We start from the raw sequence: 25,312 nt of genomic DNA, 5'->3' as shown, positions 1-25,312 counted from the left end.
TTCAAGCATAAATTCCATTGTGCATGTCTGCGTGCGTGCATGTCAATTGTCTACCTGCGTGCATGAGTGCGTTCGTTCATCCGTCCTGGCAGGCCTCACGCTCACCCAATAGGATGCCCACTTTCATCCTGGGGAACGAGGGCCCTTCATTCGGTCGAACGTAAGTTCCATTTTGTATGCGTGTGTGCATGCATATTATTTGTGTCCACATGCGTGCGTTCACTTGAACTGTTGTTCAGTGACCCCTGCTGAAAGTATGCAAATATGGATGTACAATCAAGACATGATTAGACTCAGTAGTGATGCCCACTGTCCAAGCTCAGACATGAAGAATGGGCACTTAGATGTCAGTGCTGCCCTGGAATGATACCCATTCTTGAATCTCAGTCTTCAGAAAAAGGGGACAAAATGAATTTACAAGAATAATCAAGGCAACCTTCTTCATTGTACGAAACAAAAAATCCCATCTGTGTGCACTAATGAATGGAGAAAAACAGTCCCACTCCTCCATATATGTACAAAATATTAATTCCACATTGTCTGTTAGAAGCTACCAAGTGAATAACAATATTCTGTGGTATTGAGTGCAATCCACAGAATTAGTCATCAATTGGAGGTGCTAAGCAAACACAAGTTCTTTTTAACAAGAAGAGTGAGAGGGAACAGCACAAACAGAGGAAGTCAATTTAGGATGCTGAATGAAGAATAATGGCACTGTAGTTTTACTTTAGTCTTGGCTTTAGCGGTTTCAATAATGATCTTAAAATGTATGATTATGCTAGAAGAAAGTCGTGTTCGTTTACTGAACTTTTCTTCATGTGTAGCATTGCTTTGATTAATGTAATTCTATCGTGTCTTCTTGTCTTATTTTCTCTTAATATGAAGCATTTTTTTTCTCAGCTGTGGCTCAGTTGGTAGCACCCTCGCCTCTGAGTCAGAAGGTTGTGGGTTAAAGTCCCACTCCAGGAACTTGAGCATATAAAGCTAGGCTGACACTCCAGTGCCGTGCTGAGGGAGTGCTGCACTGTCGGAGGTGCCATCTTTCGGATGAGGCGTTAAACCGAGGCCCCGTCTGACCTCTCAGGTGGACGTAAAAGATCCCGTGGCACTATTTCGAAGAAGAGCACGGGAGTTATCCCCGGTGTCCTGGCCAATATTTATCCCTCAACCAACACAACAAAAACAGATTAGCTGGTCATTATCACATTGCTGTTTGAAGGAGGACCTTGCTGTGTGCAAATTGGCTGTCGCGTTTCCTACATTACAACAGTGACTCCACATCAAAAGTACTTCATTGGCTGTAAAGCGCTTTGAGACGTCTGGTGGTCGTGAAGGCGCTATATAAATGCAAGTCTTTCTTTCTCTTTATGCCCTCCTCCCTTGAAGGTGCTGAATCTTGCTGGGATACAGTTCCGCAGGCACCACATCCCTCCAATGCCTTGACCAAGTAACTTTTCTTCATGTGTGAGCTTCGATAGTGAGTGCTGGCAGATTATTTGCTTGTGGAAGGCAACAAAAGCATGCTAGCCAAGCCTAATCTTAGCCTTATTCAACATCCACACATGCACACTTTCCAGCTTAGTGATCTGAAGTTGGAAACCTGATTTCTCCCTTCATTGGCCAAATTATCAAGGCGTAATTTTAGCAGCCAAATTGTTGTTCTGGATGAATTCAGAACACTCAGCACAGACTGAGAATTTGTTTTTCAATTTATTCCATAATGAGTTTATTAAAAAAGTAAAAGTAACTTGTTATTTTCTACCTTTCCATTCATTCGGCTAACAGTACAACGGATAGCAGACAGGCAACCTACTCCCATGTGTGTGCGCTGATGCACACGTGTACCCAAGTGTTGTCACTAGGTTTATTTAGTGTGTTGGTATCAATGTGCTGTATGAAAAATTACACTTATGCCCATACGATTTAGTGTATACCACCAGTGGCAGGCCTGTAACCACTACCCTGGTGTCATTTTGCTCAAAATGCTCACTCCAGGTTTGAAAGGACTACAATTGCTGGATTTTTCTCACAGGCCAAGTGAACTTGGTATAAAAATTTCACACACCCAACATTATGCTTTAGTGAAATCCTGGTGACAACACTGACCCAGGATAACGTCCCCACTATCTTTTCTTCACTCCCTGTGGGAAAGTGACTGGCCTCTATTCAATGTCATCCATTAGAGATTACAGCCACATTCTGATAAGCCTCTATTTAGAACAGCAATATGCTGAACGACTGCCACAACTCCTGTAAAAAAGTAGTTTTTTTAAGAAGCTAGCAAAATATTAAATCCACATCAATTAACTGTATATCCAGTACTTTGAAAATGTGCTTGCTGACCCAGACTACGTGGCCATTCTTCCTATCTATGTTAAAGCTGTGCATTTTGGGAAAAAAACACCAGCTTACTTTGCTGTATGGCAAAGGGCAAGTCTGTAGCTGTATATGAACAGCTGGGTTCTAAACCCACAGCACATGCAAGCGGCCTTGATGAGCCCAGTCTCACATGTTTTGTTTGCCCACAATTGAGTGACAAAATAAATTATAAGCAAAAAACCCTTTCATGCCCATTTCCACCAAATGAAACTACTGTATTCGGCAACGCAGCCAGGACAGGAACAAAAACTCGGCACACTGTGCCACTGCACAAATGAGCAAAGCTCAAATGATATTGTGCGTAACACGTGCACTTAAAAAATGTAAATATTGCCCCATGTCTAGTTTGCTACATTTCTACTGACTGCAACACATTTAAATTTAAATTCTAGAACAGCTGCCAACTAGAAATAAGTTCGTAGAAAATAGTTCAGTGAAGATTTCTACTTAACCCCAATGCAACCCAGAAAAACCCATGTTGTAAAATCTCTGGAAATGGGTAGACAAGGTCACGAGGTCAAAGCAGGCATTACTAGGTCATTGTGCAACCCACTTGGGAACAGTTACTCCTAGTCATGGCTAAGTGGACACTTGATTGAACACAACCAAGTCTGCTCACATCCCACAGATAACAATCATTCCAGCGATTAAGAATTAAAGCCCCCTAATTCTACATTTATTACAAAAGGAATCAAACTATTCAAGAAACCACTAAGGTATTTTTATTACAAGGCATAAATGAAAGTCCACTTCATTAAACTACACCATATCATTTTATCCAAGTTAATTTCCATGCAAATATTTACTCAAGTTTTAAGACATTTAAATTACACAATTCCAGTTTTACTTCTTCCATAAAAAATGAGCAAAACTGACTCAATAGAAGTTGGCACATTACAAAAGAACTAAGTTCCTATAACATTTGTCATTAGCGCAATGTATAAAATGATAAAAACTTTTTTAATATTACATTACATCTTTGAACCCAATAGGAATAAGATTTTTTACTAGTCTACCAAAAACACAGTAATAACCAACAGCAAATACTGAAGTAATGTTTGTCGCAATCAAAATCCCTACATACTAATAATAGCTTAATTTTCAATCAAACTTTTTGTAAAGGTCCCCTTGGCTGTCTCCTAGGCATAATGTCAGGCAGCACTATATTTTATGTATTATTATTATTGGCTGAACAACACTATTTTCAGTTCAGAATGATTGTATCTATTTTTAGGTTGTGTATTAACAAACAGTGAAAATAATTCTAACACCACTGTAGGCTTTTTTTTTAAACCTATTTTGCCTTGGTCACCAGCATCATTTCTTTCCTGTTCTAAGCACCATTTTGGTGACTTGAAGAATCCCCCTTTAAACAGGGAAAAATACTACCTTTGGGGAGTTTATAGCACAGCTGGTGCAATAACAGTTGGTCTTTTTTGTAACTAATCTATTTACGTTAAATCTTAAACCAGGAAATGGAAGAGTAACAGAAAACAAACTCTGCAGGAGAGCACTGCAGTTCTTTGACTCATAAACCAGGTGTGCCCAGAAAGAACTTTGGGACGAGGGATTGGAGTGAGCATCAGTAGGGTGGGGGGTGAACAGTCGGAGGGAACACTCCTTCCCTTCCTGCCGCCACATAAACAATTTTTTTAATATAACGTTAACGTTTAGTTGGCAGCCACAGGAGCCGCTGATAAATCCTGATGTCTGCCCCGCTCATTGGTAACAAATTTTGTAGAGGGGTCATTCAACAGGCGTTAAGGCCCCTAAGTAACATATTCAATGGGCCTAATGTCTGTTTTAGGTGGCTACCCGGGACACACCACGGAATATGACTGATCTTGGAATTCAACTGAAACGTCATGTGCCATGCCACATAGTAAACACCGTTTTATGCAGCTGTCTTTTAAATAATAAGCAGCTATCAAAAAATTTTAAAATGAAGGAGGCAACAAAAATATTTTAATCTTTATAACCACATGACTGTTTGCGCCAAAGACCAGCCTTCCCCATTTTTTTCAGAACAAAACCTGGGCTCTCAAACAGCATAGCCAAGAATTGATAAGTTGTGTTAAGACTACATGGTGTCAACTGAATGTGAAATAGGTTTCTCCTAGAAGACACCAGCTAACACTGATAAAAACATTCTCAGGACATTGAGTTAAGCCAAGTAGCTCGAGCAGTTGAGTGCTAAGACTGCCATCCAAAGTGCCTGGAATTTAATTACAGCTTTGGCTGACATCTGATCTGGCCTATCGTTACTCTATATACAAGGTTTATTAATTCTTGGCTGAGCTGGCAGAAAGAACACTTTGCAGTAACTGAGCATACCACTATAAGGAAAAGTGGGCAAGCCTCACCCAACAGAAGTACACCTCCTGCAGGTTGCTCAGGGAGATGGTACCAGCATGTTTGGTGGTAGTGGAAAGGAAAATGAATGCCTTCCAATCAGCCAGTTGAATCGCTGGAATCTAATAACTGTCTACTAATGTGAATCAACAGTTACCATATCTCATAGTATTATAGTAGCCAAAGAGATTTAAGTTACAATCTTTAGTGTGCCAAAGCCTTGCAGCACCCTGAGCACTGTTTTAGCCAGTTTATGCAATGATGCAAATCATTGTTTCACATCATAAGTGTTAATGAGTCAATTTAATTTGTCTTTTACATTTCTTTCCCAATTTTATCTCATCCTCTCTAATGGATGCTGTTGCAGGCTGGGTTTGGTCTCACAGATGCCAATTGCCTTCGAATAGCTTACCCATGAGTCCATTCTTCATGTGAGAGGCTGCAGTGTCAGCAGACTATTCATCCATGAAGCATATCATAGTCAAGCCCACACAATATCCACATATACACACATACTTTCCAGCAGGGGTCACCAGACAGTGGTTAGGAATGGGAATCCTGGCTTCACTAACCCAGGGAGATTGTAGTCATCTGCAGCAACCATTGCAGCCTCCAACTGAGATCAGCTAATAAATGGGGGCTGAAACTGTGGGTATTGTGGTCTATATGCCTTTAAATGTATTGCTGGTGGCACTTCATGCCACCATGCTGGAATTTCATTTGGGAGGAAATTACTTCACAAAGTACATTGCAAATTCAGATGCTATTTCCTTCTGGGATGGAAAGATCATGGCAAACCTTTTTAAACACAAGTCATTAAGGAACTTTATAGTCAGTCAAGATAAAATATAAGCAAATTTACTTTGATTTTAAAATATATTTTATTATATATTTGCTGCAGACTAGAGCACAGTAGTCATGCCAAATGTATCAGCTTAAAATGAATACAATCCAGTGTCAATGGCACTACTTAACTCCGCCCCTCTCTGGTGGCAAATTACAAAATAAATGTGCCATGGCCAGTGGGGGAGGTGGGAACACAAGGTCCGCAACACAGCAAAATGTGTTTGCAAAAACATATACTGAACAAAATTAGAATACCGTCCTGATTTTGAATTACAAGTGGCTAGTGTAGCATAATAGCCCACTGGGTATTTTTACTCTGTACCCAATGGAAATTAAAATATTTTTTCACCATGTAGCTCCATTGTGTCACTAATGTTGTCCATTAAAGATTACACTTACATTCTGATAAATCTCTCAGTTTTGCCCATGAAAATGTTCGTCATCAAATTGGAAAATAAATTTGGAAACAGTTTTGATTTAATTTTTTTAAATTTTTCTCAATGGTTCACTCCTCTCCTAAAGGCATTGGCTCTTGTTGGTTCATGAGTGCGTAGACACCGACAGCTCTTTGATTTGCAGCAAATGGAAGCCAAAGGCTAGGCAGTTGGGAGTTTAAAGTGCAGGTGTAAATGGTATGGGTGAGAGTTTTTTCTAGGGACTGAAGCTGTAGCAAGTGGGGTTGGTAGGGAATAGGGGGATATGGGTGGCGAGGGATACAACAAAGTGGTTTGAGACGGCCTTGTCTGTGATCAAGACAGTGGGAGTAGAGAGGCCACATGAGATGGCAAGGTCGAAGGGGTGGGTGTGAATATGAGTAGAAGAGTTTACATGGAGGGAGAGGTTAAGGGAGGACAGAAGGGAAGTGAATTTAGAGGAGAGAGGGCAAAGGAGCGGAGGTGGAGATTGAAATCATCGAAGAGGAGGAGTCATTCAGTACAGAGGCTGAGGGAGGAAAGGAGGGAGGAGAGCTCAGGGAGAAACTCAGGGTAGGGCATGGGGGGGATGGTAAACAATGAAGATTTTAAAGGAGAGGTGAGAGGGATGGAATACAGTGAGGTACTTGAAGGAGGAGTAGGTGCTAGGGAAGTAGGAGGAGAGACCAAAGTGTGACTTAGTGATTAGGGCCACACCACCACTACGGTAGTTTGGGTGGGGCAGGTGGTGGAAAGTATAGCGATGTAATGAGGCTTCAGTAAGGAAAAAAGTGTTGGCACCCGTGAGCTAAGTTTCAGTTAAAGCCAGGATGCCAATGCAATCATCCACAATTAGGTTGTGGATGGCAAGGGTATTGTTGAGAGTAAACGGACATTCTGGAGAAAAATGTGGAGAAGGGTGGGTATTGATCCACTGACAGGGTCTAAGGGTGTAGTGGTGGGTGGGGTGAGTGGGGTGCGAAAGAGGTTGGCAAAGTTAGCCCCAAACAGCCACATTAGGCAGGAAATTGCCAATGCAGGAGGATGGAGCAGTTGGGGTTGCTACTCAGAAGAAGCCACGAAGGATCTCAGGGAATCCTAAGAAAGGCACAGTGGGTAACTGTGGGCTTATTCAAGGAGAATTCAAGTCTGGGGTGGCAGCTGAAGAGTAGGAAAGCAGTAGGTAGTGATGAGTTGAAGTAGAGATTGGAGCAGCAAAGCACCCAAGAGGGGAGAAATAAAAGGTCAAATGACTGGATGATTGGAAGGGGAGGAGACAGGAAAGAGGGGTCAAGAGAAATAAGGAGATAGTAGGAATGGGGTACGGTTCAGAACAGCAGCCAAAATGCTCTTGCAAATGGACAAGCAGTGCTCTATGCATTTCATTTAAACCAGATATACTTTGTAGAAATATATTACACTGCTAATAGCTCTCCCATGGTGTTGCACAGTGAGTCAGAGGTTACACTGCTTTATTACAATAGGAATGTTTATGCCATGGCGGGGATAACATCTGATTTACAGTGACTAAATATATCAAATTCCATTTTTATTACATGGTATTGCAGGATTTTTATTGGTGGCTTGGCGATCAAATTTTATGGCTTTGTCCATTATTCTGTGAAAACCATAAATGAGTGGCTTTTATTTCACACATTTATTCCTTTAACAATTATATTATAATTTTTATCCCTTACCAGTTTTAAAATTAAGAATACATGACAAGTTTGTATGCAGGATGTACCAGTTGGAGTTAGATAACTGGCAGTTAGCAGTACTGGGTAAGGAGAGTTAACTGCACTGGAGCAGCCCCGTACTTTGGTAGCACTGCGGGATAGTCTTGGACTTTTGGCAGAAATGACCAGGGGCCCTAGAATTTATCAGCACTGCAGGCGGGCTGCTGGAATTTGGTAGTATAGTGGGATCCTTTGAATTGGTATCACTATGGAAGGGAACCTGCGAGTTGGCAGACCTGGAGTGTGGAATCTGGGGGTTGGTTCATTGGTGGATTCCTGGGGTCTGTCAGCAGGGTGGTGGAGGGAAGAGCATTAGCCTGAGACACCCCAGGTGGGGCTGATGATGTCCCAAGTCTGGCAGCAATTTTAAAATGTTTAATGTAAAAAAAAAACAATCAAATAAATGTTGTCATAGACCAAGAGTGAAGCACTCCATCATTGGGTCAGCTAAAGGTTATTGACAGATCCTGGGAATTGTGCATACTGTACATGCTCAAATGCAGAATCTGCCTTCAACAGTCACCCCTCTGGGTGGGGGAGGGTGGGGTAAGGGCCAGGCTTTAAAAAAAATTAATTCACAGAATGTGGATATCGCTGACAAGGCCAGCATTTATTGCCCATCCCTAACTGCCCTTGAGAAGGCAGTGGTGAGTCACCTCATTGAACTGCTGCAGTCCGTGTGTTAAAGGTACTCCCACAGTGCCGTTAGGTAGAGAGTTCCAGGATTTTGACCCAGTGATGAGGAAGGAACGCCGATATATTTCCAAGTCAGGATGGTGTGTGACTTGGAGGGGAATTGAGGTGGTGGTGTTCCTATGCGCCTGCTACCCTTGCCTTTCTAGGTAGTAGAGGTTGCGGGTTTGGGAGGTGCTGTCAAAGAAGCCTGGGCGAGTTACTGCAGTGCATCTTGTAGATGGTACACTCTGCGGCCACAATGCGGCAGTGGTGGAGGGAGTGAATGTTTAAGGTGGTGGATGGGGTGCAAATAAAGTGGGCTGCTTTGTCCTAGATAGTGTTGAGCTTCTTGAGTGTTGTTGGAGCTGCACCATCCAGGCAAATGGAGAGTATTCCATCACACTCCTGACTTGTGCCTTCTGGGTGGTGGAAACATCGAAACATAGAAGATAGGAGCAGGAGTAGGCCATTCGGCCCCTCGAGCCTGCTCCGCCATTCAATGCGATCATGGCTGATCATCCAAATTCAGTACCCAGTCCCTGCTTTCTCCCCATACCCCTTGATCCCTTTAGCCTTAACAAATATATCCAACTCCTTCTTGAATATATTTAATGAATTGGCCTCTACTGCCTTCTGTGGTAGAGAATTCCACAGGTTCACCACCCTCTGGGTGAAGAAATTCCTCCTCATTTCTGTCCTAAATGGCATACCCCTTATCCTTAGACTGTGACCCCTGGTTCTGGACTCCCCGACCATCGGGAACATCCTTCCTGCATCTAGTCTGTCCAGTCCTGTCAGAATTTTATAGGTTTCAATGAGATCCCCTCTCATTCTTCTAAACTCCAGCGAGTACAAGCCCAATCGACCCAATCTCTCCTCATACGTCATTCCTGCCATCCCAGGTATCAGCCTGGTGAATCTTCGTTGAACTCCTTCCATGGCAAGAACATCCTTTCTCAGATAAGGCGACCAAAACTGCACACAATACTCAAGATGTGGTCTCACCAAGGCCCTGTACAACTGCAGCAAGACATCCTTGTTCCTGTACTCAAACCCTCTCACTACGAAGGCCAACATACCATTTGCCTTCTTAACCGCCTGCTGCACCTGCATGCTTACCTTCAGCGACTGGTACACAAGGACACCCAGGTCTCGTTGCACTTCCCCTTCTCCCAATCTATTGCCATTCAGATAATAATCTGCCTTCCTGTTTTTGCCACCAAAGTGGATAACCTCACATTTATCCACGTTCTGCCCAATCACCCAACCTGTCCAAATCATCCTGGAGTTTCTCGGCATCTTCCTCACAGTACACACGCCCACCCAGCTTTGTGTCGTCTGCAAATTTGGAGATATTACATCTAGTTCCCTCGTCTAGATCATTAATATATATTGTGAATAGCTGGGGTCCAAGGACTGATCCCTGCGGAACCCCACTAGTCACTGCCTGCCACTCGGAAAAAGACCCGTTTATTCCAACTCTTTGCTTTCTGTCTGCCAACCAGTTCTCTATCCAAGTCAATACCTTGCCCCCAATCCCATGTGCCTTAATTTTGCACGCTAATCTCTTATGCGGGACCTTATCAAAAGCCTTCTGAAAGTCCAAATACACCACATCCACTGGTTCTCCCTTATTTATTTTACCAGTTACATCCTCAAAAAATTCCAGTAGATTAGTCAAGCATGATTTACCTTTTGTAAATCCATGTTGACTTTGTCCGATCCTGTCACTGTTTTCCAAGTGCTCTGCTATTACATCTTTTATAATGGACTCTAGCATTTTCCCCACTACCGATGTCAGGCTTACCGGTCTGTAATTCCCCGTTTTCTCCCTACCACCTTTTTTGAATAGTGGGGTAACATTAGCTACCCTCCAATCCATGGGTACTGTTCCAGATTCCATCGAATGTTGGAAGATGATCAGCAATGCATCTACTATTTCTAGGGCCACTTCCTTAAGTACCCTAGGATGTAGATTATCAGGCCCTGGGGATTTATCGGCCTTCAATCCCATCAATTTTCTTAACACCATTTCCTTACAAATACTGATTTCTTTCAGTTCTTCCCTTTCATCAGACCCTATGTTCTCCAACATCTCTGGGAGGTCATTTGTGTCCTCCTTTGTGAAGATAGAACCAAAATATGTATTTAATTGGTCTGCCATTTCTTTGTTCCACATTATAAATTCCCCTGATTCTGACTGCAAGGGACCTACGCTTGACTTCACCAATCTTTTTCTCTTCACATATCTATAAAAGCTTTTACAGTCAGATTTTATGTTCCCTGATAGCTTACTCTCATATTCTATTTTCCCTTTCTTAATTAATCCCTTTGTCCTCCTTTGTTGAATCCTAAACTGCTCCCAATCCTCAGGTTTACTGCTTTTTCTGGCCAATTTATATGTCCTCTCCTTGGATCTTATGCTATCCCTAATTTCCCTTGTTGGCCACGGTTGAGTCACCTTTTTTGTTTTATTTTTATGCCAAACTGGGATGAACAAATTCTGTAGTTCATCCATGCGGTCTTTGAATGCTTGCCATTGCCTATCCACCGTCAACCCTTTGAGTGACATTCCCCAATCAATCCTACCCAACTCACGCCTCAGACCATCATAGTTTCCTTTATTTAAATTCATACCCTAGTCTTTGAGTCAACTACTTCATTCTCCATCTTAATGAAGAATTCTATCATATTATGATTGCTCCGACCCAAGGGGCCTCGTACAACAAAATTGCTAATTAATCCTTTCTCGTTACATAATACTCAGTCTAAGATGGCCTGATCTCTGTTTGGTTCCTTGACATAAACCATCCCGTAAACACTCAAGGAATTCCTCCTCCACAGTATTGTTACTAATTTGGTTAGCCCAATCTATATGTAGATTAAAGTCACCCATGATGACTGCTGTGCCCTTATTGCACGCTTCTCTAATTTCCCTTTTAATGCCATCCCCAACCTCCGCATTGCTGTTTGGAGGTCTATATACCACTCCCACTAACGTTTTCTGCCCCTTGGTATTTCTCAGTTCTACCCATACAGGTTCCACATCATCAGAGTTAATATCCTTCCTTACAATTGTGTTAATCGCTTCTTTAACCAGCAATGCTACCCCACCTCCCTTTCCTTTTTGCCTATATTTCCTGAATATTGAATACTCCTGGATGTTGAGTTCCCACCCTTGGCCACCCTGGAGCCATGTTTCCGTAATCCCAATCAAATCATATTCGTTTACCTCTATTTGCGCAGCTAATTCATCCACCTTATTACGAATGCTCCTCGCATTAAGACACAAAGCGGGAGAAATTGAGTATAGCCCCGTTTGGGACGCCAGCCTCACCAGGGCGCTAAAAGTAGTGCCCCTGAAACATTCACGCCCCCGTACCGGAAATTGAGTGGTTGCGCCCCAAAGGGAAGCGTGGCGCTACTGGAGGCACCCCGCATCCCTCTTGGGGCGCTGCGAGTGAATATCGTGGCGCAACGTGCTACGGTAGTGCAGGCCTTCCTCCCCTTCTTAAAGGGGCGGGGCCTTGTGCTGCGCGATCTGGGGCCCAGCTGGGCCCCCGAGGATTGGGAGTGCAGGCAAAAGAGCCCGGCACCGAAGAGAAGTGCCGGGCTCTTGGAGCGCAGCCGGCACTCCGCAGCGGCTGGGGGGGGGTGGCGGTGGGGTTCAGGAGGCCGGGGACGGGAGCGCAGGCAGGTGCTGGCAGGCGGCCAACAACAAAAATGGCCGCCCCGTACCTCGCCTTTAATTTGCGCCTCCCCGGCTGCAGGTAGGCCCCCCTGAACCTGTCTGACATAGCGTCCGGCGGTAAATCAGGGGGCGTTGCCGAATATCATGGCCGGGGCGTCAGCGGGGCGCTGCGCACACCAATGACGTCATCGGCAGCGGCGCAGTGCTAACGGTTAGCGCCACCACTAACGTCCCGCAGAATTTAGCGGGAGAAGTGGGCAGTGCCGTGCCCGGGCGCCAGTTGGCTTGCGACCCACTTAGCGCCCTCTTAAGGCACTAACGGGTGGCGCAACCAACTGACTTTCTCCCCCAAAGTCTTCAGGCTTGTTTTTTTTAACGCTCTTAGACCTATTAGAAAGGCTTTGGGGAGTCAGGAGGTGAGACACTCGCCGCAGAATACCCAGCCTCTGACCTGCTCTTGTAGCCACAGTATTTATGTGGTTGGTCCAGCTAAGTTTCTGGTCAATGGTGACCCCCCCCCAGGATGTTGATGGTGGAGGATCCAGTGATGGTAATGCTATTGAATGTCAAGGGGAGGTGGTTCAATTTTCTCTTGTTGGAGAAGGTCATTGCCTGGCACTTGTGTGGCGTGAATGTTACTTGCCACTTATCAGCCCATGCCTGGATGTTGTCCAGGTCTTGCTGCATGCGGACACGGACTGCTTCATTTACTAAGGCCGCCAAAAAAAACTTTATGGAATGCATCAAAAGGCAATTTAATGGGTGAACATGTTATTGTGAAATTTGCATTTTATTTAATTCTTTTTGTTTAAAACTTTATTTTAGACATTTGAAACTTCAGTTGTTGAGAAAATGATGGACATTTTTTTTGAAAAAGAGTTTGAGTGATTCAATTGGTTCATTAACAGACCCTGATGGTGAATAGTTGCGAAGTTGAGAAGGGTTTTTCGATTAGGAATACTGACATAGGTAATTTCAGTGTTATATGTAAACATAAAAAGCGCGACTCAAGACCTTTATACAGGAAGTAAGGTTTGTGGACAGGAAGTGCACACTATGCGCAAGATATGCACAAATTATTAATGGTGGAAGTGCTAAGTGAATGCTTGTATCTTAGAAATTACTATTGGCAATATTAGTGGATGCATGCTTAACATGTTAGGATGATATACATCTGTCCGTTATTTTAAAGGAGGTGTTCATTTATTTATTGTAAATGGGTTAATGCCTCTATTAAAATAGCAGAGAGAGAAATATAGAAATGCATCAAATGTGTACAATAATATTGTCAGGAGTAGTAGTTTAATGCCTCCACCAGCGGACAGAGGAATGCCATGCAAATGTGTTAAGCCAAAACTGCGAACTGTAATTTATAGGCTTACATGACTGCAATGCCTTGATCCCTTCACAAAAAATCAGAATGCCTTTCAAGTCAAACCAATCATCTCGAAATACAATTTGATGCTGTAATTACACAAAGTACACCCAAGGAAAATGTGTGATTTTCACTGTCAGTTTCATTCATATGAAGAGGATAGCACCAGTTGATATTACAAAATGAAAAGGATTGGTGCAAATATTTTAAAATAAATTTTGGCCAATTAATTTCATAACAAAAATCCTTTAATTTCTCAGAACAGTGAAAATTTCAGTACTCTAACCATAAGTGGAAAATGACACTATCAGGAAATAAACTGCTGTGCATTAAAACCGAAGTGATCTCATCACAGATGATTTTTAAAGGGTTCCATAAAAACTCAATGTGTATAACTGCATCATGTGTTCTGGCTCCTGTAGGACTGTGACAGTACAAATGATTTAAGATTGCCATGTCCTTGACTGAGTTGAAAAATGTAAAAGAAAACTGAGTCTGTCAGATTTGACTTAATCAAACCTATGGGATTCTGGCTGCTGATAACAGATTCTATATACTATCAATGGCTCAGTATATACGATTAAATAATGAACTTATATGGGTTTGACTTAGGTGACCCCTCTATAACTGACATATATTCCAGTCAGTTGAACCCTGCTGTTGCTTTTACCTTCTTGCTTGGGAATTACTCCTTTGAACATTCCACAGGTACCATTATTTATCCCTTAAATAACCTGCAAGAAACAGTATGGCACCTTACATTTGTCTATTTGTCTGGTTGTCCAGTTGTGACAGTCTTTGTCCGAGTACACTCTTGCAAGGTCATTGCTATGAACCATAATAGATCAAATACAAAACTGGTAATGGGGAGTGGCAAGAAAGGGATCGGAAATACAATCCTCAACACTATACATTCTGCACCTTTAAAATAATGTGCAGTATAACCTCACAGGAATTTTTAAGAATATATTGACATCTTTCACTAATGTGAAAGGTCTGCGACATTAAGTTTCAAATCCACTCAGGCTTTGAAGCCTTATGTTCTGGGTTTTAAAGCCCAAATGCCGTATGAATTTCTGTAACAGCCTTTGCAGTGATGCTGTTTTGGAAAAATAATGCATTTTAATGGTTTTGTAGAACTATATTCAACTTATAAAATGGCCTAACTCCAAACATAAATATTCAATATAATCTTGTTTTAAATAATGTAATGAAGCCTACGTAACTTGTGGTGCAATAATATATTTGTCAAGGCCTGGCCTATTTGTATAGGGAGATTTAGCATGTGTGTTTCAGATCTAAAGAACAATGTAACACAGGGAAACGATTAACAGTTCACATCAATAAATATTTTCTTATACATTATATATGGGATTTGTCTGTGATCTACAGCAAATTATTTTCTAGTAAGGCGAAATAATGAAATCACATTCTTCTGTGAATATCATTCATCATTGCAGCGAAACGGGAACAGTACCAAAAAAAAACTTAGCAACACTGAAACTCTCTTGATGATGGCAAGCAGGTGTGTAGCTAGCAATTTGAAGTTTTGTCTCAACCCTGGCTTCGGATCCCTGGGATTCAAGTGCACACACACCAATCTTGCAGACGGATCGGTATGTGCAACTGCGTACAAATTAATTTCAGCAATGGAAAGGGAGCCTCCTATCCTAAATGGCACAAACTAAATATGATGCATGAGCAAAGTCATTGCTCCCTCCATGTTGCTGAAATAAATATGTGCACAACTGCATGCATTACCTGCACTCTCCTACACCCATTAATGTAAGAAACACTGAAACACATAAAACTCTCGAGCCTCAAAAATTACAAAGGAACACCAGAGCTCCTCCCCCAAGGGAAACAAAACACACTGGCGCTTCACTTTTAGAAACAATAATCCGGGACAAAATGAACAGTCACTTAGACAAGTGTGGATTAATTAAGGAAAGCCAGCATGGATTTGTTAAAGGCAAATAGTGTTTAACTAACTTGATTGAGTTCTTTGATGAGGTAACAGAGAGGGTTGATGAGGGCAATAGGGTTGATGTGGTGTACATGGACTTCCAAAAGGCATTTGATAAAGTGCCACATAATAGACTTGCCAGCAAAGTTGAATGGATACAAAATTGGCTAAGTGACAGGAAACAGAGAGTAGTGGTGAACGGTTATTTATCGGACTGGAGGAAAGTACACAGTGGTGTTCCCCAGGCGTCGGTACTAGGACCACTGCTTTTCTTGATATATATTAATGACTTAGACTTGGGTGTACAGGGCACAATTTCAAAATCTGCAGATGACACAAAACTTGGAAGTATAGTGAACAGTGAGGGGGACAGTGATAGACTTCAAGAAGACATAGACAAGCTGGTGAAATGGGCGGACATGTGGCAGATGAAATTTAATGCAGAAAAGTGCAAAGTGATACATTGTGGTAGGAAGAACAAGGAGAGGCAATATAAACTAAAGGCTACAATTCTAAAGAGGGCGCATGAACAGAGAGACCTGGGGGTATATGTGCACAAATCGCTGAATATGGCAGGGCAGGTTGAGAAAGTGGTCAAAAAAGCACGCGGGATCCTGGGCTTCATAAGTAGGGGTATAGGGCTGGATTTTGTCAAGGGGAAGCTTTTGGAGGCGGGACTGCTGCTTGCCGGCTTTCAATCCCGCCTCCATCAGCTTCTGGCTAACCAGCGGGATTTTCCCCTGATTGACCTTGTTAAGCCTGCCCAGCGGGCTCAGCAGGCCAATTAGGGGAAAGTCAGTGACAGAGCACGTCAACGTATGACGTGCCATCTGTCAAGATTTTTGAAAGAAGAAATGTCAGCGTTTGACAGTTCTGTGAAGCTGTCAAAACACTGACATTCTATGTAGTTTGATGAATCCTTGTGACTCATCAAACCTTTCAACTTTGCAGAAATCACCTGGCTGTTGGCTCGGAGGATCCAACAGCCAGTCTGTGAAATCTACAATGGAAATGTCAGGACTCCGGCTCTACAGCGGTGAAGGCTGTAGGCAGAAACAAAGGTAAGTGAACATTTTCTAACACTTTACGCTCACCTTACATACTTACCACTCCACACGCACCCATTACTCACCTCTACATTGCACTTTCAGACCCCTCCGACCCCCTACTCATCTCTTACACCCTGGCGGGGTTCCCAGAGGTTGGGAAGCCTGCACTTCGGATGGAAAAATGGGGCTAATCTTATTTTCTGCCTGTTAACAGGCAGTTAATAAGATTTAATCCCTTTCCCACCTCGAGGAGACGGGACCCGGGGCAGGACGGCTTCCCGCCTTCTGGCAAGAGGGCACGGAGGCGGGTTGGGGCGTGCTTGCCACCCGCCCTCAAATTCTGCCACTTTACCGGCAGTCCCGCCTCCAAGGGGCTGACAAAATCCAGCCCATAGTGTACAATAGCAAGGAAGTTATGATGAACCTTTATAAAACACTGGTTCAGCCTCAACTGGAGTATTGTGTCCAATTCTGGGCACCGCCTTTTAGGAAGGATGTGAAGGCCTTAGAGAGGGTGCAGAAAAGATTTACAAGAATGGTTCCAGGGATGAGGAACTTCAGTTACGTGGATAGACTGGAGAAGCTGGGGTTGTTCTCCTTAGAGCAGAGAAGGTTGAGAGGAAAGTTGATAGAGGTGTTCAAAATCATGAGGGGTTTAGACAGAGTAGATAGAGGGAAACTGTTCCCATTGGCGGAATGGTCGAGAACCAGAGGACACAGATTTAAGGTGATTGGCAGAAGAACAAAAGACGATATGAGGAAAAACTTTTTTACATAGTGAGAGGTTATGATCTGGAATGCACTGTCTGAAAGGGTGGTCGAGGCAGATTCAATCGTGGCTTTCAAAAGGGAATTGGATAAGTACCTGAAGGAAAAAATTTGCAGGGCAACGGGGAAAGGGCGGGGGAGTGGGACTAGCTGAAGTGCTCTTGCAGAAAGCCGGCACGGGCTCGACAGGCCGAATGGCCTCCTTCTCTGCTGTAACCATTCTATGATTCTATAATACTGTAACACCAATATTCTCGCAAAAAAATAGAAAAAGTGGAAGTCTCCAGAGGCAAAACAACAAATGCTATAACTTAATAAGCACACTTGCAACATGGTGTATTACTGAGTTATGCAGATGAAGAAAGTCCCAGGTTCAATCTGAGTTGGTCAAAGTCAGTCAGGGTGGTATTGAGAGTGCCACAAGTGGCTTCAGAGTCCCTGGACTAGAGATGAAAAATCATCCAGGATTTCCACTCTTGATCACAATCCAGTAACCCTTACTGGAAAGTCCATGCATGTGGATACTGAGTAAGGGTAAGGATATAGGTTCAACTATAACAGCCCATGGTCAAATAGCCCACTGATATTCGCTATGCAAGTTCGCACAAGAATGGCCAGCTGCTGTATTCCATCCTGAGTTGGCTTCTTCAGCATACGAGTGTTGAGGACAGGACAGGCCATACAATAATAACCAATATATAAAATCTGGTGTACAAGTCAGACCTTAAGTACACTAAGTCCTTACAAACTTGGGAGGAATGAATTCCACATTAGTTTTCTGGATATTAATCTGATTCTGAATGCTGTACCGGTAGTGCAAAGTTTCATATTTACATTTGGTTAGTATTATTGTTCTGATACTGACTTATATTTGCAAGAACAAAAGAGAAGCATAAAGAAATGCCACACAAAAATAAGAGATAAAAAGTGATGTACACAAAGTGAGATAGAGAAACAGAAGTAAAAAGAGAAAATATATAAAAGCGAGGGAAAAAGACTAACATACAAAGAAGAGAGATGTACAAAGAAGTAAGAGAACAAGCAGATATATAGAGTAGGAGAAGGGTAGAAGCCTATACTAGTAGGTGTTAATACATCTCCAGCTGTTCAAGAATAAGTATTAAAATTTGAACTTGGTTATTTTGAAGGGAACTAAAAATGGCATTCATGAAAACCTCATTTCACAACACAAGCCTGGATTACTGAATGCACAATTGGGTTATCATAGTCACACAACATATACAATGTGATAAATAAAATTGTCATTCACACCACAATCAATAATAATGTGGATTATAAATGGCATGGCACTGTGTATGCACTGTGTATGCATGACATCTCACTAGATCTGTGGATTTGTGATAGTGGAGTAAGCTATCTATAATAACACTCTTAAAAGGTGTTAATTTCAGAGCTTCTATTAACTCAGCTCATCCGACTAACTTTTGATTTGAAGCTTTGATGAGCAATTGCAGGCTCTCCAAAACGGTGCCCTTTTATCTACAAAAACACATTTCTGCAGTTGTTACATTGTTTGCTCAGATCACTTCATATGAATATGTGGACAGCAAACTTGTAGCCTATTAAAACTTTTTTCTCAGCTCTACTGAAAAGGTTCAATACTATAGTAGTAACTTGGATATCTTTTAAAACTTACTCCAAAAAGTATTGTGTTGTTCATAGGCCCTGTTCCATGACACAAGAGGTATTACTCAATAAAAACAGATGTTTACGAAGTTTCACAATCAAACTTACTTCAGAAATAACCACTGAAATATAATTTTGGAGTTCCTTTTTCAATTTTAACGGTTACAGGATCATCACAAATTTCCAGCTTCCATGCCAGAAATTCATGTGTTCAAACAGCAGTAAATTTCAAGTATTAAAGCTGATGACAGACAAATATATCTGCCAATATTTTTACAATAAAGACTTTTTAAAGAAAAAAAGTTTCACTCAGAGGTTTAATCTTCATGTAATTATCTTTCCCATTAAAATCACACCATTGAAATGGTTCAAAACAATGCCTTTAGTTGTATAAATAATAATACACTTGGATGGCCATTAATATATATTCAAAACTCAACACTAATTGTATACAGGGTTTTCTGGTTTGCAAGCTAGAAATTCCTGGTTGTGTTGTCATATTTGTTCTCCGGATGTGGGCGACACTGGCAAGACAGCATTTATTGCCCACCTTTGGTTGTCCTAAAGGTATTAAGAGTCAACCATCTAGAGTGGGACCTGAGTCATGTATAAGCCAACCCAGGCAGGTTCCCTTCCCTGAAGGACATTTGTGTACCAGTTTTACAACAATACAGCAGCTTTTGTGGTCATTTTCTGGTGCTAGCCCACAAATGCCCAGATTTATTGAATTCAATTTCACAATTTTCCATGGTGAGCTTTGAGCTTACAATCTCTAGGGTACTCGTCCAATACCATAACCTTACCCTTCAATAAATAACTCATGTTCTGGGCTCAGTTTTTCTCTCTTTAGAATTCTATGCCACAAACACACAAACTCACCTCAAAAAAGGCAAAACATGAATACATTAATTCCTCTCCTCAAAGAGACCAAAATCCTACAGTAAAAAAAGTTTTTTTTTTAATAAAGGGTTCCTTTGGGGAAAGGGTTGGGGAAATCCATGGTCTTTCTTCCCCAGTAGATTCCCAACAAGAGCAGGAAAAAGCAGATTTACATGTCTTTATCACATTCACCATAAAAATAGCATTTCAGTGTTCAAATACCATCACATGCCTGAACACAAGCTTCTGCCAAGGCACAGCAATTCATTTGAATATTATTCAGTTGGCTCCCTTGATGCTTTGGTGATTAAATGCACCTTGTGGTGTACGACGCCATACTCGATCAGGAAGATCCCAGGTTTGATCCTTCTCCTGTACTGAGTTAGCTGATCTCAGGGGACAGTGAAGATATGAAAATTGGCATCAGCCTTCTCAAGCTAAAGGGGGAGTGGGTAGGTGGAAACAGCCATGCATCCTTCAATCTACCTCGGGAGAGCTGGTGGAAGAGTACATTAGGTGAGGATAGGTTAGGGCCAGTGTCACTAATTTACAATGACTGAGTCAAGTTCCGTTTTTAACAGAAAGAAAGAAAATGCGTGAAATTCCAGGATTTTGACCAGTGTTTTAGGATCACATTCTGAAATTACATCTGTTTATAATTAGGCACATTGGTTTATGGTGACCAAATAAGTCAAATTCTATTTTTATTGCATAGGATTCCAAAAATGGGAGTCTGGGATTTCTGCCAGTGTTCTGGGGTTTGAATTTCATGATTCCATCCATTTTTCCATGAAAACTACAAAACCGTGGCCTTGGTTAGGGTTCAGTTGTGATTGCTGCCAAAGCTGAATAGCTTGTTGACACTCACTAGCTAGATTCACATGAAGAACAACCCTTTGAGTGAGGTATCAGAGCACCCATGGAACTGCACCAGAACATGATTTGCCTTCAGGAGAGGTGGACGGTACATATTATGCAGGTCTCATTGCAATGGCTCGGCTGTAAATATACCAGCCAGCAAGTTAGACCCAGAAAGATCCCATATTTAATAATCAGCTGACCTCAGCAGTAACTTTGGCCAGAGCTACTTGCTTTTGATTACAGTCATCCATGCTGTAAAGTGCCCGTATTGACAGTATGAATATTGAATTTGCCTAGGATGAGCCTCACAATCCAATGCCATGTCATGGTTTAGGCTCCTACATGAATGGCCACTTCGGCCAAGTACCAGAGACCTGCTGGTGCCATGGAACTATAACCATGCATGAGTCACTACTCCCAGGAGAGGAAGGGAGAAACAAGGTGCTCAGAATTATTTTCATCAAATTATTTTCCTCAAAACCATTCTAAGGCATCTTAACATATTTAATGTTGCAGTAACTTGATTATTTTGACAAAATATTCTTACTAATTATTGAAGCAATTAACCAAATATTTAGACGGTGTCATCAAGCCATAATAAACATCCTACCAGTTGAAATGTCTATTCAGAGCTATGCACAAGAATGTCCTAGCCTCACAATGGATAAATACAGGTTAATTGTTATTACATTTTCCAGCTACGTGTTTGTCGGTTGCTCTGGCTAATTGTCAAAACCCAAAATACATTGTATTTGTTCCCTCAGTGCACAAATATCCCTAGTCTTCTGTAAAAGAGAAACAAAAAAAGCAATTCAAAAGGTGTATGTGCAGACTGTGCCATGCCCAGACTCTGTCCCTCAAATTCAGCCTTTGCATTTCAATTATTTCTCCTCCCTACATACACACTGCGAAATCAACAAGGTTCTTCAAATGCTGTTTCAACAAGAGCCTTTTCCCCCTAAGGTGTGTGCCAAAATAGAACTCGTTACAAATTATTTTAGTGATATATTTGCAAAAACGATTTGAATTTTTAGCTAAACAACTTTAAACAGAATGCAAATTTGCAGAGAGGGAGCATTCAAACAGTTAACAGAAACTAATCAGATTGTAGTGGTTTCAGGTATGTCCTATTTTTAGTTTAATGGAATGTGATCATTTGCAGTTTCAAAGGCTTCTGACAAACTTCTCTCCTTCTAACTGCATTTAGTATTCATGGGAGTCATCCAGAACTGACAGTACAAATGTGTTTTATTACAGCAAACATGGGTGCAGACTAAACAACTTAATTTATGAAAAATATTTGCTACATTCAAAATGCAAAATCCAAGACAATAATATTTATAAAAGTACACACTGGACCTTCAATTCTAAAATATGCTGTTACGTCAGAGATCACCAGATTTTTAAAAAAATGTCATGGCAGTTTTATCCAGCTTGCAAGTCACACAAAAAGAAAGTAGTACAGACCCAGAATGAAACAAACCACAGAAAGTTCATGTTATGAGGTTTATTCGCAGTACAAAAGAAAAAAAAGTCAGAAGAAAATACAGGAAATCGAACAGCATACTTTGACTTCAAATGGTAGTGTTCATTTTTCAGTCTATCTGAAAATTCTTTACACACCAGTGGTGCATTGCACTAAAATAAAAATAAAATCATTTCATTTTTGCATTTCTCGGATTGAACAATAAAATGGTGGGGCCTTTTATCACCTGTGTGATAATACTGAACAAAACACACCAAGCACCGTCAGGCACAGTTCTAATGTGTTACTAAAATTAAACACCTTATCTACTCCATTGTTTCCAGTCCTACACATACATTAGGAGCAAATCCTTCATAATTTCCCTGACATCTGAATCTTACTTAAAATCACAATGCATTTCTTACATGCTTATAATAGCTTACACATTAAACAGTTAGAAAGAATGAGTTTAGTTGATAGTAAGAAATATTTAGTGGATCAGTCAATACCCAACTGTTACTCAATTTCCTCATTTTGAAACTGAAGTTTACAACAAATCTTTTATGTTCCAATTTTTTCACTTTGTTAATTTGTAAATATAAGAATTGTTGCTGTAACTGATTAGCAAAAGATGTGCACATCATTCAAACATTGCAAAACTCTTCTAGATGTTACAGTCTTCAGAGGTTCTGCATGACCTCCAAAGTTTACTGGTGTGCTGTTACTACAATGGCGAACTGGAAAGATTCTGTTATATCAACAATGGGCTAAAACATAGTAATACAAAAAACAAAGATTGTTCCAAAGTATAGCATTTATCAACCCCAGGTTATCTGGCTTTACATTATAAAACAATGAATAATAAGTGAAAAAAATCTGCGAAATGTCTAAAAGCAAAGGACATCAAGCAAGAAAAATATCTGCTTGAAGTGATGTGAAGAGTAATGCTAATCAGAGCATAGCACCCCTCAGATATGTGACATCAGATCAACACAGAATACTCAGATCAAATGTAACACATTCAGCATTCTCTACAAAAATGGAATTTAAGTTTTATGTGCTTTATTAAACTTTCAAAATGAAAACTTGTGTTCAGTAATAATTGAGCATGATGCAATAGGTTCCTGCACAAATCTGTTAAATGTGGACAATGACAAAGCAAGCTGGACCAGTTGATCTCAGACCTCATTCCCCTTTCTTAAAAATCATTTCCACATTGTAGTTTCCATCAGACTGTTGCAGCAGATGTTGGCTGTTAAAACTCCACAGACGACACAGTTCACGACTTCACTGAGACGGCTGCTAGCCACGTCTGTAGCTGATGAGACTGGGAGTGCAGAAGTGTGGCAGACACACAGACAGCCCAGCCAAAGCATTGTGTTCCACTCTGCCCTACACAAAATCACTTTATGCAACCTTCTACTGTTAATCCTCTCTGTCAATGCCATTTGGAAGCAGCCTATCAATGTAACTTCCTCAATACAACTTGAGCTGTGTGTATGCATGGGACAGAAAATGAGAGCATCCAGGAAGCAATGTGTTTGCACAGAGGAAGCAAGCTGTGGCAGTATTTCACAAACCATAACACCTCTACTAACTCCTCATTAACTGGGCTGCATTCCAAATTCATTTGCAGCCCCTAGAGAAAGCAGCTTCTTGTATTTATTAAAATGACAAAACAGAACAGATTTACATATGCAAAACACAGAAGCAACAGGCATTCCCCCCAATTGACCTACAGCATGTAGGAGCTGCTGTGGCAGCATAGTTTTCCCTCACAGATTCTGTACCAAGTCAGAGGCGTAAGAATACCATCTGGGTACCGCTTATATAAATCTGGCAGCTTTCCTGCAGCAGGCTGGAATGGAAATGTAGTGAAATAAACTGCATCATTTACTTAACATCCACTTACTATTGTGCTGTAAAACACAAACGAACAATCAGTTTCATTATTTCTACTGTGTCATCCAAATAACCTTTTGCAAGTTAGACTATAAACAGCAATATAACAAGACTGGATTCACAGTGAAGTGACAGCAGTGATTTTATTCTAACCAGGTCCCTCACATGCGAAAGACACAGTAATCTTGCAGACCACCGTGACCCGAGTAGAACACTTCCTTTTTAAAACCAATACTTTTTTTGAAGTGGGTTTCCCTGGGCCTAGCATTCTGTAGAGCATCACGTCAGTGAGGCCATTGCTAGTATCTATGACCTCCTTTGTATCGGGCACTTTCACATTTTCAACAACTCAACCACAGCCTGTCACGTCTGCATCAAAATATGAATCCTCAAATCCCTAATGCATAACTGACACTGGGGCTTTTTTTTTAGATGCAGAGAAAACTCGTTCACTCCCTTTTCCAAAACAAAACAAAGCAAAGTGTAACTTGAAATATCTGCAAAATATATTCATTCAGGTAATAATATCTTTTCGAATTAGCTTAGACTGCACAATATGAAAGAGGAGTGGTGCATTTCAGGTTGGCTGCAGGGTTAGTGATACACAAGTATGACTACCACATCTGGTGCATGCTGACACAGAGCTCTGTGTACTAACAGCGCACTGTGGGCAGTGCCTGAATGATCGCAGTCTTTTGGTGACATGCTTGAGAAAGGGCACAGAAACACCTTCCTAGTTTGTCCTTCTGACTTATACCCCATTTACACTTGTCAATTTGACAGAACCAACCCCATATCCACATTGGTGTATTTTTGGCACCGAGTATAAACTCTGCAAATTCTGAGTTTCAAAGTCACCCCACTTCAGGGGTAGGTTTCATGCTAACAGCAATTCAGAGGCGGTACAGTGTAAACTGTCAATGAATTTTAAGCTGACAGCTACATCCAAGGAACCTCCACCTTCAGTGAATCGTCACACTGTAGGGACAAACAGAGCCATTATCTGTGCACATATGGTCACAATGCATGTGCATTAATGAAGGTCGGACAGAGAGCAACAGTGGAGGTTCCAAGTACATAAAAAAGGCCAAGTCTGTTGATGTTAGAAGCATATTTTCTGATACGATTGGCAGGCCTACTCAGCATAAATGCAGTATGTGAGACAGCTGAACAAAGCTTAATAAATTCCCTTTTAGAAATAATCCAAATCACATTTGTTATGTTTTAATTTATTTTTCAGTTACCCAATGCTTTGGGGTTAGAAATACATCTAATAATTTGCCTGTATAAAAAGACAGCCTTATATCA

At 41.4% G+C, this 25,312-nt stretch overlaps 1 protein-coding gene across 7 annotated transcripts in view; it reads right to left on the bottom strand.

Annotated features, from left to right (window-relative positions):
* foxp1b (forkhead box P1b) overlaps positions 1–25,312 on the bottom strand; it is a 581,092-nt gene that overhangs the window by 540,416 nt on the left and 15,364 nt on the right. The window lies entirely within an intron of this gene.

This window comes from Somniosus microcephalus, chromosome 11, assembly GCF_052327205.1.
Source record: "Somniosus microcephalus isolate GS21.2 chromosome 11, FLI_Smic_1.0, whole genome shotgun sequence".
Taxonomy (NCBI): domain Eukaryota; kingdom Metazoa; phylum Chordata; class Chondrichthyes; order Squaliformes; family Somniosidae; genus Somniosus; species Somniosus microcephalus.
The sequence above is the reverse complement of the archived record's forward strand: the minus strand, read 5'-3'. Positions and strand labels throughout refer to the sequence as shown.